Source organism: Carcharodon carcharias, chromosome 7, assembly GCF_017639515.1.
Source record: "Carcharodon carcharias isolate sCarCar2 chromosome 7, sCarCar2.pri, whole genome shotgun sequence".
NCBI lineage: Eukaryota > Metazoa > Chordata > Chondrichthyes > Lamniformes > Lamnidae > Carcharodon > Carcharodon carcharias.
Genome location: NC_054473.1, coordinates 26,604,364 through 26,618,532, shown reverse-complemented (window position 1 = coordinate 26,618,532; position 14,169 = coordinate 26,604,364).

Sequence of the window (14,169 nt, the reverse complement as noted above, 5' to 3'; positions counted from 1 at the left end):
TGCAGCTCTTAGAGAAGTAATTCTTTTGGAAGAATTTAAAGATTCAATTCCTTCGGTAGTGAGAATTCATGTGGAGGAACAGAGGGTTAAAACAAGCTGCAGAAGTAGATGATGATTATGAGTTAGTTCATAGATCTAAACCATTTTTTCATCACCCAAATGGGAAGGTGAAAGGAAGGTAGTTAGTCAAGGAAGAGAACAAGTAGTTGTTCTCAACTAATTTTTTCTCAGACCAGGAAGGAAGGTGCTGAGGGTAAAAGTGACACTCGAAAACTGAGGTGTTTTCATTGTAATAAGGTTGGGCACACAAAGTCAATGTGTTGGAGGTTACATGGAAAATTTGTTGCAGTAGTTGGAATGCAGCAAAGTTCTGGAAATAAGAGTACTGTGGACTCTGAGATCCGGGCACAGGAAAAAAACAGTGGTTTGTGTACAGGTGAAGCAGGAAGAATCAATGATAGGTAAAGAAATGGGAATGTGTTCACAATTTGCCCAAGGGATTGCTTAAGGGCAGGTTACAAAAATGTTTAAAGATTTTGTATGTGAAGGAAAAGTCATTCCATGTGTACTGGGTGAAGCAGGCAAAGATATTAAATCCTTAAGAGACACAGGGGCTAGTCAATCCTTAATGAAATGGGATAGTGATGTATTTTGTTCAGAGGGAGTATTGCAGGAAAAGGTACAAGTGTCAAAGTGATTTGGAGAAGCTATTTCAGTCATACAAAGCTATTTGTGGGAATAAGACGGAGGAAAAATTTAGCTACACATGATGTAAATGTGGGTGATACTATTTCAATAAGGCAACATCCTTATAGATTAAATCCAGAAAAAGTACCACAAGTGCAGAAAGAAATCAAATTTGTGGTCCAAAATGACATCATTGACTCATTATTGGCTAGTTGCAGGAACTGGAGTTCACCTATTGTGATGGTACCAAAACCAGGTGGAACACAAGGACTGTGTGTGAATTATCAAAAGGTGAATGCAGTGACAAAAGCAGATTCCTATCCTATTCCCAGTTGGAAGATTGTGTTGAGAAAGTGGGATAATCAAAGTTTATCAAAAAGATTGACTTCCTGAAAGGATATTGGCAAGAAAAGTGTACCAGCAACATTTCAAAGACTGACAAACAAAGTAATTGCAGGACTGAACAATTTTGCTGCTTATTGATGGCTTGATAGTTTTCAGTCACAAGTGGGAGATGCTGAAAAAGCTGTTTGATCAACTGCAGGAAGCTAATAGCCATGATCTGATTGAATGGCAGAGCAAGTGTGAAGGGATCAATGGCTGCTTCTGTCCTAAGTCCTATATTCTTATGGTCTGATGTGTGGAAAACAGGGAAGTCAACATTAAGCTTTGTGTGGTAAAGAAAGCATGGATTTGGAAATCCAAAGGAACTGGCAGCAGCAACACAGGGAATGACATTACAAATTTTAACTAAATTAGAAAATATTGCAGTGTGAAAGCATCTGATGAATATCAATAGAAGTGGTTGAGATGACAATAGATAAGGAGACTAACAATGAAAGGATTCCAACAAAAAAATAATCTGTACAAAAGGGCACAGAGATAAACAGAAGATTACAGTGTGTCAAAGGAAGCAGCCAAGTGTCTAGTGGACTAGAACTTTGTAATTGAAATTTTAATAGCATAGCTCATTGCTGATCACTAAAAACTGATGATACTTCAGGGTTATACATCAATAAATGGTGCATACGAGGACAGTAAAGAAGTCTTTTAGAGTATCTAATATACCAAGGCATGAGGAGCTGATTATAAAGCACACTTTCTTACCAAAGTGGTGATACATAGAAATTTACATCAAGGAAATTTGTCACTTAGCCCAATCAGTCCATGCCAGCACTTGCCCTCCACATGACCAAATAGTTTAAATCACATTGCTGATTGTGAATTTTGTGAAGCTTTTTTCCCTTCTCTGCAGATTCATAAAAATCAACATTTTCTGTCAGTCGATGTGTTTGGCATCAGACTCTGAATATTCAACTACCAATAATGGTAAAGCTATTCAATCCAATAATTCAAACATCAGCTTTTAAATTAACCCATAAAATATGTAAAAACAAAAGTAGAGAGTGCTATTCTGAGCTTAGATGCCATTTTGAGGGAGAGCACAGGGAAGTTTCACACTGCAGCTACATTTCACCTGGTAATACTGGCACAAGATATGAATCCTCCCTTCCTCAGCACTGACAATTCAACTAACATAGGAATTCAGGGCAAAATAAAGGCAGGCAATTTAAATGTTTACATTTTTTAAAGCAAAATTGTACATTTTTCATTTCATTATTAAGTTAGGCTTTTTGCACTCAAGAAAGTCTTGGGCCAGAATTTTCCCCTCAGCAATTTGGGGGCGGGGCCTGGTCGCCGAGGGGAAAATGACGCGGGATGACATTGGGAGGAATCCCTGTCGTCATCCCGGGCCATTTAAGTTTTTAGGAAGACGGGCAACAGCAAAATCAGCTGTCCGCCTGCCGACCTGTCAATGGCCAATTGAGGCCATTGACAGGCTAGTTAAAGTAACTAAAGACCTGCCCGTCCAACCTTAAGGCTGGCGGGCAGGCCAGGAGCCCCAGCGGGCTCCAGATTATTGATGAAACTTCATCCGCTGGCGGGATGAAGTTTCATGTCCGTATTATAAAAAATTGATAAAGTGTATGTGTTCTTTATTAACATGTCCCATCTCATATTAATAATTTTTTAATGTTTCTATTTTTAATGTTTTTGACACTGTCACTATTCGCCCTGAGACAGGACTTTTGCCCCCCCCCCCGCATAGGAATCACACTTCCCGTTGGGGACACTTAAAATGGCGGTAGGCCCCATTTCACTGGCGAGGGTCGGCTGCCCACCCTCTGCCAAGCGCCAATGGGGCCCGCAGGCCCACCAAGGGCAAAATTCTTGATAGACTTTTACTTATTTTTCTGTGTAATGAGTCCCCTTTTTGTTGATTTGACCTAAAACAAAATAATTTTTAATTTCAGGTTTTCAAATCTGGAATGATGTATTTGCCTTTTCATTAAAAGATCAAGAAAGATTGTAAGAAAACTCCAGAGAAACAATTTTTGAAAATATTACTTAGAAGGGAATTTTCCTCAACATTTCAAATCAAAGAGAAACGTACCTCACAATTAGCTGAACACAAAAGACTATTAAAACCGGTCACTACTCAGGAATACAAATCAAAGATAGATAATGAACAATTGTGTAACCCACTATATTGGAATAGTGTACAAGAGACTTCAGAGTTCTCAAATTTAAAGCAACAGTTATTGCTGCCATTCAAATAGGTAATTTCTTCATGTTCAAGAGCTGGTACAAATTACAAGAACTATATTTGTGATCAACAGCAGGAGTAACATTGGGCAGAGTTTTCAGGTCAGCGAGGGGGAGCAGGCCCTGCTTGCCAACACATAAAATGACGTGTGGTGACGTCAGGCATGCATCCTGGCATCACCCTGATCCTCAGTGCGGCGGGCGCGAAGCGGAGTCGGCTGCATGCCCGCTGCACTGTCAAAGGCCTAATAAGGAAACTTAAAAACTAATTAAAGTAATTAATTGAGCAGCCCATCCAACCTTAAGGTTGGCGAGCTGCAGGCGAAGAGTCCAGGCGGCCTTCGCATTTATCATGAAACGACATCCATGGGCGGGATGAGGTTTCATGAAGGGTTTATAAATTAAATACATTTTTTTATTAAAGTTCATTGACATGTCCCAGCTCATGTGATACTGTCGCATGAGGGGACGTGTCTTCAAATTTTTTTTTTCTTTATTAAAATTTTTAAAAATCAGACTAATCTCCCTGAGGCAGTTCCGTGAAAGAACACAGGCCCCGACTCTCAGCACTTCCAGGTGCACGTCACACCAGGCAGACCTTAATTGTCCAGCCCACGCAAAATGGCGGCGCCCAGCCAACCACGGACGGTGATCAGCTGCGCGCTTGCCCGTGCCCGCTCCCGCCCAACCCTTCCCCCCCACCACCCAACGGGGAGAAATTTCTCCCCATGATGTTAAGTAACACCTCAAATGTGGCAGAATATCTTAAGGCACTTCAGATACGGGGAGGAAAAACTTGTTCTGAGCAGGAATTAGCACAGATACCAACTCTCACAAATTTATTGGTAGAGAAGTTATTTTTAAGTGAAATTAAACCTCATTCTCGCAACAGAATTCTCAAATCCCGAGATCTTTATTTTCTGCATGAAGCACCATGTCTGCGCTTCTCCTTCCACCAGGTAATGAACAGGAGTCGGTAACTGGGAGCCTTTCTCTTCAATGTATCGCCCCATAACTTCTTCCCCCACCCGGGAATTAAATAGCTCGGGCCTGTTCTAGATTAAATAAGTCAATAACAAAGTTTATAAATCTATATTGACTTATTTTGAAAAATATAGCAACTCATGGTTTATCTAGCAAATTTCTTGATTTAAGAGTTTGATTCTTGTATGAGATGTTGGAGTTGGCATTATTCTAAAAGTTAGTGGACGTAGCCAAGGCATGGTATAAGGTAAGTTGAGGAGCTTTTTCAAGGTGAGGTGAGGTGCAACAAGGGTTTGGAAACAGAGGGGAAGATTTTAAGGAGCCAGCAAGAGTTGGAGACATGGTATATGGGCTGACTTAATTAGGCGGGATGAAAAATTTCAATTTTCCAATGGTGGGTTGAGATGCAAAGATAAAGTCAGTGGCGTGTTTGCAGCATGTCAAGCATTATGCTGGCCTGTGGTAGGTTCATACTAGTCATACATTTGCATGCCGTGAATACTCATTAGCATGAAACAGTTTTAAATAAAGTCCCACCTTCAGGGTAAAGTCAGTGGCCCACAAGAGTCTCGTGGCCCCCAGTCCATGATCATTTAAAGGTGCATGCGCAAGTCTGCTTTGTGTAGTTGTGTGCAAGGTCAGCAGTTTCCCTTCCTTAACTCAATGGCATAAAGGAGGGGAGCAGGAGACTCGGAACCAGCAAGGGTGTATCAGTGAGGACAAGTGCTGTGCAGTGGGGTCAGGAGCATGGAAAGAGAAGTGAATTAGGAAGGGCCTGGTGTCCTGGTAGTGGGAGGATGGTGGGGACAGTCAGTGAAGGTAAGAAAATGAGGGGCCTAAAGGGCGGTGTCAGTACTGTCCAAATGTGTGTCCATCTCAGAGTGTTGACTGGCAGAGTCCTTACAGGGCTTTGAGTTCACCATCTAAGTTTCAATTATCCCCACTGAGAGTGATCTTGGACAAATTCCTTTACAATGCAGAGAAGGGAGGTGGGGGGGGGGGGGGTAACCAGCAGAGCCTGCAAGTTCAGCCATGTCCCACAGGGTGGTGAGTACAACACTGGGCACTAACGTGAAAATTCAATAAATAGTGAACACAAAAAACACAACATTGTTTCTTACACAATAAATGAAATGTCTCTTAATCACCTGTAACCATCAATACGTGCCAACCATGAAGCGTGTCAATTTGTTAAGCTTTCTGACTAAGCTAATTTCAACAAATAACAATCATGTACAGATGAATGAAGTGAAACCAATGTAATGTGAAGTATTTACAACTGAAACATAATTTTGATTAACACCCATGTCATCTTTGTGTTCACAAGTATTAAGTTAATGGCAATTTAGATGGGCAGAAAAGTTGTGGCCTGTTTGACCAGGAGGCTCTCTTATTGCCCACCCCTCCCTGCTGCATTGTCAGACAAAGGCAAGTTTCACCAATGAACAGCTTCCTCTGTAGCTTAATCACATGTGTTTTTCATGCACACAGCCGACACTTAGAATTTTAATTATAACCACATTGGAAATGGGACAGTAAGTGGTGCACGGTTTTGACAAAATCCAGGCCAGAATTTCAGATTGCAGGAATATGCCGGTTGAAGGATCTGCCATTAATGGAAGGAGGGAACACACAGTTGGGCGGAGTCAGAGGGGTAGGGGTCACAAGCTGGGACTTAGAGTTGGAGGAGTTCACAGAATTCTGATGGCACAAAACTTTGTAGGAATTTGAGTTGTGAGGTGGATGCAAAAAGGCTTCAAGGAGATTTAGATAGGCTAATTGAGTGGGTAAGAACATGGCAGATGGAGTATGATGTGAAAAAATGTAAAGTTATCCACTTGGGTTAAAAAACAGAAATACAGGGTATTTCTTAAATGGTGAGAGATTGGTAAGTGTTAGAGCCCTGGGTGTCTTTGTTCATAAGTCACTGAAAGCTAATATACAGGTGCAGCAAGCAATTAGGAAGGCCAAAATGTATATTGGGCTTTATTGCAAGAGAATTGGAATACAGGAGTAAAGAAGTCTTGCTGTAATTGTATAGAGCCTTGGTGAGACTGCACCTGGAGTACTGTGTTCCAGTTTTGATCTTCTTACTTGAGGAAGGATTTACTTGCCATAGAGGGAGCGCAATGAAGATTCACCAGAATGATTCCTGGGATGGCAGGATTGTCCTATGAGGAGAAATTGAGGAGACTGGGCCTGTATTCTCTATAGTTGAGAAGATCGAAAGGTGATTTCAATGAAGCTTACAAAATTTTCACAGGGCTCAACAGGGTAGATGCAGGAAGGATGCTTCACCTGGCTGGAAGGTTTAGAACTGCAAGCTGCACCTGTATAGAACCAGGGAACACAGTCTCAGAATAAGAGATAGGCCATTTAGGACTGAGGTGAGGAGAGATTTCTTCACTCAGAGGATGGTGAACCTTCAGAATTCTCTACCCCAGAGGACTGTAAAGGCTCAGTCATTGAGTATATTCAAGACAGAGGTTGGTGTGATTTATAAATATTAAAGATATCTAGGGATATGGGGATAGTATGGGAAAATGGCATGAGGTAGAAGATCAGCCATGATCTAGTTGTACGGTGGAGCAGGCTCAAGGGGCTGAATGGCCTACTCCTCCTCCTATGTTCCCTAATTCATGCAACACCATAGCAAAAAAATAGTGGGGGCAAGGGTTCAAATTTGGAAATATGTGGTATATCAAAGAGTAGAGACGGTAAAAGAGAGGAAAATAGGAATATGGGCAATGAGGGCCAGAGAATGGCAGGAAGGGACAGAGAGAAAAAAACTAAGAATGCACCAACATTCAAGATGAAATGTTACAAAGACAACAAAAAGACAAAGCTAAAGGCTCTGTATCTGAATGTGCGTAGCATTCACAACAAAGGGCAGAATCATCCCAGGTTTGCACAAAGAGCGGTAGTGGGTGGGAAAAAGGACATTTTATGTGCCAGCGGCAATGGCGGGTTTTCGCGCCATATATCCCATTTCTGGTGTGCATCACCTCATTAATAATGCATTCACAGTAAACACGCCGGATTGCTGGCGGGCAGTCTTAGATTTGCCCGCCACGCAATGGCCTCAGTGCTTCCTCGCTCCGGGCGCTATATTTAAAGTGCACCAGAGCGCATGCATACTCCATGTCTTCAGACCAGGACTGCTTCAGGCAATAGATAGCCATGAAAGCAAAGAAGATGACAGTCCTCTGGGGCACCTGCTGGGTGCAGTGGAACTCTGCCGCAATGTCCTCTACATCCGCTCTGGCCGCAGGAGGTCCACTAGAGTCACCAATCTGGTCTTGGAGGCAGTGGCAGTGGCGGATCACAGAGGAGGTCACTCATCCAGTGCAGTAGAATATGAATGCTTTCATCCGTTTCGCCAGGGTAAGTCAACCACCTCATCACTCTCAATTCACACACTCAAAAACCCATCACACGTCCAAAGGGATCTCAAGGGACAACACCACTAACTCCCACACACACCCTCACATCTCCAACAGGCTCATGTCCTCTGCACCTCGAGTCCTCAGCCCGTCCATGGCTCCACTCACCACACAAAGATTCCATGCAGTGCCATGCATCCTGCTCACTTTCTCTCTATCTGTTTTCATGCAGGAGAAGCTAGCTCACAACAGCAAGGAGAGTTCCCAGACCTGGAACCACATTAGGCTCACTTTGAGGAGCCTGCCATCGCGCTGACTGGTGAGCATGTGGACCGTGCCTGCAGCAACGGTGATGTTGGCAGGGAAAACCAACTTGAGGATCCCGCATCACATCATCCCTCTCTCGGCACAACTATGAGTGCTCTCTTTCTTGCTTTTGACACTGCTGCCATGCATTAATTATCTCAACTTTGGTTCACAGGGAGCTCTGCCAAGTGACTGCCAAGTGCCAGCCAGTCCCTCAGCTCTATCTCTATCTACATCCTCACCTCAGCCAAGAGGAAACCTCCTCCACTGAAGAGCTGAAAATAAGCAGCCTGAAGACCAGTCACAGTGCTTACCCACACCCTTGACCAGCGCAGAGATACACACCTCAGTGGGACCTAGATCAAGAGCAGCCTTGGATTCACAATCTGGTGGTCACCGCATGGACACATGTCCACAGCAGGAGGAGGCAGGTTCAGCCGAGCTCCCCTGCATTCGGAGGACTGCTAGGGAAGAGGCATCTGTGAGGTCTGGGTCAAGTGATGAGCCTCTGGATTCAGCCTTCCAACTCATCTTGGAGATTCAGCAGAAGGTGAGGGAACATCATGCAGAGCTTTTGGAAGCCCTCAACAGAGTGGCATGCAAGTCGGAGGAGTGTGTCTGCCTGCTCTCTGATGAAGTGGTGCCCACATGTAAGCGTATGGAGGTCTCCATGGGGAGGATGGCGATCGCCATGGCGACCCTGGTCCAGCAGAATGCGGAGATGTGCGCAGACCTACACTCTATCAAAAGTAGTCATGGGTGAGTTCCTGCAGTAGCAACACAAGGAGGAAATGGGCCACCTTGACCTCCCTCCCTCCTTTCCCTCAAGGAGTCAGGCGCTCAGGCACCCAAAGGGAGGAGGAGCGGCAGCTGGACGCCTCAGGAATCTCAGAGGCTTTAGCAAACATAACCCCTCTAGTCAAGAAGGGAGGGAGGCTGAAAACAGGAAACAATAGGCCAGTTAGCTTGACATCTGTCATAGAGGAGGTATTGGAATCAATCATTAAAGAGTTATAGCTGGGCACTTGGAAAAGCTCAAGGTAATCAAGAAGAGTCAGCATGGTTTTGTGAAAGGTAATTCATGCTTCACCGATTTACTGGAGTTCTTTGAAGCAGCAACATGTGCTGTGGATAAAGGGGAGCATGTAGACATACTGTACTTGGATTTCCACAAGGTGCCACATCAAAGGTTATTGTGGAAAATAAAAGTTCATGGTGTAGGGGGTAACATATTGGCGTGGATAGAAGATTGACTGGCTAACAGAAGTCAGGGAGTATACATAAATGGGTCTTTATCTGAGTGGCAGGATGTGATGAGTGGAGTCCTGCAGGGGCCTGTGCTGACGCCTCAACTTTTTACAATTTACATCAATGTCTTAGATGAGGGGAGCGAAGGCATGGTAGCCAAGTTTGCAGATGACACAAAGATAGACAGGAAAGTATATTGTGAAGAAAACATATGGGGCAGGATTTTACGCGTTGGTGAGCGGGAGCGGGGCCCGCTCGCCAATGTGTAAAATGACACGCAGTGACATCGGGGGGGACTCCCGACATCACCGCGCCCCATTTAAATTTTCAGGAAGGCGGGGGCGCAGCGAAATCAGCTGCGCACCCGCCAACCTGTCAACGGCCAATTGAGGCCATTGGCAGAGGCTATTAAGTAATTAAAGGGCCTGCCCGTCCACCTCCATGGGCGGGATGAGGTTTCATGTAGCTTTTTAAAAGATTTTAATAAAGTTTTTGTGAAACTTGTGGACATGTCCCAACTCATATGACAATATTGGGACATGTTAGGGAAATTTTATTTTTCTAGTATTATCTTTTTAACATTTACAGCTGATCTCCCTGAGGCTGCACTTAGCCTCAGGGAGATGAGTGTGCTCTTTCGTGCGCGTACGCAAAAGAGAGCACTCTCGATTTTGGGAGTCCACCCCATCCACCCGCACAGGGAGCACATAGCGATTCTGTGCGGACATCATGCTGGGCGGGCCTTAATTAGCCCAGCAACGTAAAATAGCGGTGCACCCCCAATCGGGTGCCAATCGGAAGCGTGCCTGTGTGCACCTGCCATTCAACTTCCCCCCCTAATGGGGGAAAAATTCAGTCCATGGAGTTTGCAGACAGATATGAATAGGGTGAGTGGTTGGGAAAAAATATGGCAGATGGAGTATAATGTGGGAAAATGTGAAGTTGTTCACTTTGACAGGAAGAACAAAAAAGCAGAGTATTACTGAAATGGAAAAAGACTGCAGAATTCTGAGGTACAGAGGGATCTGGGTGTTGAGTCACAAAAAGTTAGTATGTAGGTACAGCATGTAATCAAGAAGGCTAATGGAATGCTATCCTTTATTACAAGAGGAATTGAACATAAAAGTAAGGATGTTATGCTTCAGTTATACAGGGCATTGTTGAGACCGGACCTTGAATACTGTGTGCAGTTTTGGTCTCCTTATTTAAGGAAAGATGTAAATGTGTTGGAGGCGGTTCAGAGGAGGTTTACTAGATTGATACCTGATATAAGTGTGTTGTCTTATGAGGATAGGTTGGGTGGGCTGGGCTTATTTTCAGTGGAGTTTATAAGAGTGAGAGGTGGCTTGATCAAAGTATATAAAATCCTCAATGATCTTGATAAGGTGGACATGGAAAGGATGTTTTCTCTTGTTGTGAGTCCAGAACTAGGGGGCACTGTTATAAAATTTGAGGTTGCCTTTTTAGGACAGAGATGAGGAGAAATCTTTTCTCTCCAAGGGTTATGCAACTTTGGAACTCTCTGCCTCAGAAGTCAGTGGAAGTGGGATCACTGAATATTTTTAAGGCAGAGGTAGATAACTTCTTGCTGGGCAAGAGAAGCAAAGGTTGTCGGAGGTAGATGGGACTGTAGAACTCGAAACAAAAACAGATCAGCCATGATCTTATTGAAAGGCGGAGCAGGCTTGAGGGGGTGAATGGCTGACTTCCTATAGGCAATTTCCAATCTAAAAAGTTAAGCTGCCTCATAAAGTTCAGAATGTAGCTTTAATTGTGAAAGGTATTGGCAGAACAGGTTTGAAGATCTGAACTGGCTTCTCTAGCACCTATATTGTTAGAGAGAGAGAATTTGGCCAGCATGATGGAGCTGGTGTTGGAGCTGGCCCAGAACAACAGTACTGGGAATTCTGTGAAAAAATCAGACGAGCTGAACAGTATTGTTATCATGAGGAACTTCATCCATTAAGTGATCTGAAGTAGAGGAGCCAAATGCTGAGGGAGGCAAGGGTCGATCATTTGTTGACTCTCTTACAATTGTTTCTTTACTCAAAATGTTAGAAAGCACACTGGAGGAAACTATCTATTAGATTTAGTACTTAGGAGTGATCAAGAAAAATGATGATCAGGATCTTCTCACCTTAGTCCCTGATATTTTCAGGTCAGGAACTGACTGATTTGCATGCTCGGCCATTGGTCATTCCCAGAGCAAACTAATTGTCATCCTTCCTCCAGATTTCCCAACCAATTAGGGAATACAGCTGGGATGATGCTTCCATTTGTCAAAAGGAAAGATTTCTAATTGAAGTGACCATGGCATTGGGTTCGAAGGGCTCGCCAGCATTTGAATTCTCGAAGCTGCAGCAACCATAGGAATGGAAAGGAGACCTGGGAAGGCTCCTTCCTCCATGTCTCTCATTCTCAGCCAGAGGTCCTGCTGTGGGATCGGAGGGGCTGCAGTGAAGTGAGCTCTCCCAAGAATTGGAAGAATAGGACAACCTGTCCAAACAAGGAGCTGTGAAAATTAGTGAGGAAGTTAGCAGCATACTAGGAAGATCCAGGACCTCGGAGGGCTTGACAGGTGAGTGGGACAACACTTTCAGGTAGCAGGTGCCACACTTTGACTTTTCCAGCGTTCTCCACACAGCACTCCTCAGGTGAACACACTGTGCAGTTCCACACATTCCTCTCTATCCAGGCACCTCACATCCCCATCTAAAGAGCCAATACTCGCACTCATCCTCAGCCTATTGCCCTCTTGCACCCATGCCTCACAGTAAACCCTCCACAAATGATTCCCTCCTCTCCACACAAACCATTGCGAACACACACACTTGGAGAAGGCAGCACACTACTGAGCAAAAGGCCGAGACCCTGGGGGGTAGCTGGTGGAGGCTGGCCTTCCAGTGATATGCACTTTGTCAGCCATTATCAACGCAGGCCCACCTGCTCCACTGGAAAGGAGGTCTTATTCCAAGAGGTATGTGCAGCAACCTGCCATGAGAGCCTGAGCCTGCTGAGGAACAGGTGCTCAGTCATGTAGAAAGAGCTGATCTTCTGCCTGTAGACCCTGTGTTGGGGGGGCGCAGTCTCACCTCCTACTAGCTGGATCTTAGTATCCATCCCATCTGCCCTGTGGAGGGCCACTAGTTAAGGAGGAAACAGCTCCTGCTGCTGCTGGTGTTGCTCCTGCTGGAGCTGTTGACTATTACGTGGCCTGTGTTCTTGCTTCTCAGCAGAGGTGTATGGTGGAGCTGCATAGACTGCTCCCCTGCCATGTTGAAAGCTGGCACTGGGGAAGTGCAGTTGAAGGTGAGTGAAGTGCTAGATTTCTGGTCTTGAACACTTCCTAGATCATTGGATTATATGTTACATTTCATTATTGCTCTAGCAAATGTGTTTCTTCAATTTAAGAACCAATTTTCACCATGACTATAATAAAACAATAATTAAACAGTGCACTGCACAAGTTTTCCAAATCTCCATATAACCAAAATTACCATGGTGACAAGGAGTGCAATACATGAAATTTCCAGGAAAAGAAACATCATGTAAAGTTCTTCAGACCAGCCAAAAATCTCCCTCAAAAACACATTTTTTTTTCAAACATACACAGAGCCCCTTCTTCTCAAACTTAGGCTACTTAAATCTCTGAGAATTATGGACAGTCCAATAAACGGGTTTCACAATCGATGAGCAACAAGATATTCCAAGTACATCTCCTGTGACTTTTAAGCTTGGTGAAAGATTTAATTAATAAAACAGGAAAAGAAGAAGTTTTGATATTAAATCATGGCAGAATGACTGCTGTTATCTATATGGCCACCTTTAGTAGAATATAGAACGCATCGTTTCTCAAATGGTCCCACTGTAAAATTCTTGTTTCCCAGTAAAGCTATATGGCTGCGTTTGGTCACTGTAGCTCAATTAAGCAAGCATACAATTGTTCTTTTGATTTAAGCTAGCATTTTGCTGGTGCTTCTCAATCAATGAAATATTATATGCTGAAACAAATTAAATAAGTGATCAACTTTCTTTCCAAGTCTACTATAATCAAAAAATCCATTTTCCCTGCATTACTGCAAAGATACATGTGCTCCATTTTAATTTATAAACACAATTCCCCCTATTCACCCCCTGGCCCCTGCAATTGCTATGTCAGATTAAATTTGCCCAATTGATAAAAGAGAGGGCTGTGGCAGTTCAAATGTGGGCCTGAGGCATAGTCAGTTACATTCCATTGAATTTCAGGTGATGCACTCACTGCGACATCGTGACATGTATTACTCAAACTACAAGTAACCACACACAACTATATTTCTAAATAATAAAATATGCATTACTTTGCCCTTAAGAGCATTACTGCATTTACTTTAATGTTCCCACAATAGTCCCTCCAGAAAGGAATTGACTCTCCAATATAAAGTGTGGCAGAAATGCATGGAAACCTCATGCATGTTTTACAGTGACATGAATTAGAACTCGTAACAACAAATAAAGGACCATTTTAAAGACTCTCCAATCCACCTACATTTGAGTTTCATTAGAAAAATAAAAGCAATGTCAACATAACATGAGGAGGTCTCTCTAGACAAGTTCCAATATCTTCTACCTTAACATTAAACCCATAATTCCATCAGAAGCACATGACATTATTGCAGTTCTTCAGACACTTTGTCACCAAGAAAAATGTTTTTTGAACATGTTTTCATCAATATTCCTTCAACATCCTACATTTGGAGAATACCTTGGTAATGCTACTTAAGCACCTGCAAACCATAAATTTTCATCGATTAGTGACCATGGTACAAGTAATGATCTGGCAGGACATTGGGGCATATAAACATTAAAAGGCAAATAAAAGTACAATGTACATTGAGCACCATCTAACAGAGTCGCAATGGCTGAAGCTTCAATATCAACTTTCATTTATAGAGCCTCTGGGCTGAATTTTCAT